Source organism: Nycticebus coucang, chromosome 8 (assembly GCF_027406575.1).
Source record: "Nycticebus coucang isolate mNycCou1 chromosome 8, mNycCou1.pri, whole genome shotgun sequence".
Taxonomy (NCBI): domain Eukaryota; kingdom Metazoa; phylum Chordata; class Mammalia; order Primates; family Lorisidae; genus Nycticebus; species Nycticebus coucang.
The window spans coordinates 93,199,926-93,202,867 of record NC_069787.1 but is presented as its reverse complement, the minus strand read 5'-3'; the positions used below and the strand labels follow the sequence as shown (position 1 = coordinate 93,202,867).

General features: G+C 37.9%; 1 non-coding gene across 1 annotated transcript; it reads left to right on the top strand.

The window, feature by feature from the left end:
* The first annotated feature begins 752 nt into the window (after nucleotides 1-752).
* Nucleotides 753-859, top strand: LOC128592858 (U6 spliceosomal RNA). The gene has a single exon (XR_008382069.1). It is a non-coding gene; the product is annotated as a U6 spliceosomal RNA (small nuclear RNA).
* The last annotated feature ends 2,083 nt before the right edge of the window (nucleotides 860-2,942 follow it).

The following is a 2,942-nucleotide window of genomic DNA, read 5'->3' as shown; positions in this document are numbered from 1 at the left end:
TTTATTCCAGGGTTACAGGGTTGGTTCAACATATGCAAATCTATAAATATAATACATCACATCAATAAAATAAAAAAAAAAAACCATATGATTCTCTCAATTGATGCAGAAAAAGCCTTTGATAATATCCAGCATCCTGGCGGCGCCTGTGGCTCAGTGAGCAGGGCGCCGGCCCCATATACCAAGGGTGGTGGGTTCAAACTCAGCCCCGGCCAAACTGCAACAAAAAAATAGCCGGGCGTTGTGGCAGGTGCCTGTAGTCGCAGCTACTCAGGAGGCTGAGGCAGGAGAATCGCCTAAGCCCAGGAGTTGGAGGTTGCTGTGAGCTGTGTGACGCCACGGCACTCTACGGAGGGCAATAAAGTGAAACTCTGTCTCTACAAAAAAAAAAAAAAAATCCAGCATCCTTTCATGATCAGAATTCTTAAGAAAATAGGCATAGAAGGGACATTTCTTAAACTGATAGAGGCCATCTACAGCAAACCCACAGCCAATACCAATATCATATTGAATGGTGTCAAATTGAAAACATTTCCACTCAGATCAGGAACAAGGCAAGGATGCCGACTGTCTCCACTGTTATTTAACATAGTAATGGAAGTCTTAGCCATGGCAATCATGCAAGAGAAGGCGATCAAGGGTATCCAAATAGGGTCAGAGGAGATCAAACTCTCACTCTTCACTGATGATATGATCCTATACCTAGAAAATCCCAGGGACTCAACTTCAAAACTCTTAGAAGTGATCAAGGAGTGCTCGCTTCAGCAGCACATATACTAAAATTGGAACGATACAGAGAAGATTAGCATGGCCCCTACGCAAGGATGACTCACAAATTCGTGAAGCGTTCCATATTTAAAAAAAAAAGAAGTGATCAAGGAATACAGCAGTGTCTCAGGATACAAAATCAATACTTACAAGTCAGTAGCTTTCATATATGCCAACAATAGTCAAGCTGAAAAAACAATCAAGGACTCTATTACTTTTACGATAATGCCAAAGAAGATGAACTATCTGGGAATTTACCTAACAAAGGACGTGAAAGATCTCTATAAGGAGAACTATGAAACTCTGAGAAAAGAAATAGCTGAAGATATTAACAAATGAAAAAACATACCATGCTCATGGCTGGGAAGAATCAACATTGTTAAAATGTCCATACTACCTGAAGCAATCTGCAGATTTAATGCAATCCCTATTAAAGCACCATTGTCATACTTTAAAGAACTTGAAAAAATAGTACTTTGTTTTATATGGAATCAGAAAAAACCTCGAATAGCAAATACATTACTCAGAAGTAAGAACAAATCGGGAGGTATCACATTACCAGACTTCAGGCTATACTATAAATCTATAGTGATCAAAACAGCATGGTACTGGCACAAAAACAGAGAGGTTGATTTATGGAACAGAATAGAGAACCAAGAAATGAACCCAGCTACTTATCGTCATTTGATCTTTAACAAGCCTATCAAAAATATTCAGTGGGAGAAAGACTCTCTACTTAATAAATGGTGCTGGGTGAACTGGCTAGCAACCTGTAGAAGACTGAAACTGGACCTTTCACTATTAACAAAAATTAATTCTCACTGGATAAAAGATTTAAACTTAAGACATGAAACTATAAAATTACTAGAAGAGAGTTCAGGGAAAACACTTGAAGAAATTGCCCTGGGAGAATATTTTATGAGGAGGACCCCCTGGGCAATTGAAGCAACACCAAAAATCCATTACTGGGATATGATCAAACTAAAAAAGCTTTTGCACAGCCAAGAGCACAGTAAGTAAAACAAACAGACAACCTTCAGAATGGGAGAAGATTTTTGCAGGTTATGCTTCCGACAAAGGTCTGATAACTAGAATCTACAGAGAACTCAAACTAATCAATAAGAAAAGAAAAAATAACCCTATTTCTTTCTTTTTTTTTATTAAATCATAGCTGTGTACATTAATACGATCATGGGGCACCATACACTGGGTTTTATAGACGATTTGACACATTTTCATCACACTGGTTAATAACCCTATTTCTATGTGGGCAAGAGACTTGAACAGAAACTTCTCTGATGAAGACAGGCGCATGGCCTACAAACACATGAAAAAATGCTCATCATCCTTAATCATCAGAGAACTGCAAATCAAAACCACTTTGAGATATCATCTAACTCCAGTAAGATTAGCCCACATCACAAAATCTCCAAAGTACAGATGTTGGTGTGGATGCAGAGAGAAGGGAATGCTTCTACACTGCTGGTGGGAATGCAAGCTAATACAACCTTTTTCGAAAGAAGTTTGGGTGAACACTCAAGAAACTAAAAGTAGACCTAACGTTCGATCCTGTAATTCCTCTACTAGATATATGCCCAGATGATCAAAAATTATTTTACAATAAAGACATTTGCACCAGAATGTTTATTGCAGCCCAATTCATAATAGCCAAGACATGGAAACAGCCCACGTACCCATTGACCCATGAATGGATTAACAAATTGTGGTATATGTACACCATGGAATATTATGCAGCCATAAAAAGGATGGAGACTTTACACGTTTTATGTTTACCTGGATGGAGCTAGAACATATTCTTCTTTGTAAAGTATCTCAAGAATGGAAAAAAAAGTATCCAATGTACTCAATACTACTATGAAATCAATATGTAACCACCTACATACTCATATGCATGGCAAAACATAACTATAGTCCATAAAGTAGAAGGGAAGAGGAAAGAGAGGAGAGGGGAGAGGGGATGTGGGAGGAGGGAAGGTATTTGGGGGGACCTCACCTAATGTACATGATGTAATGGTATATTTCAAAACTATTAAGAAATGAGTATAATTGTGATGGATGTGTTACTTAGTTCAATGTAAACATTTCACATTGTATATCGAAGCAGTACCCTGAACCCCATAAATGCATCAATGTACAAAGTTATAATTTAATAA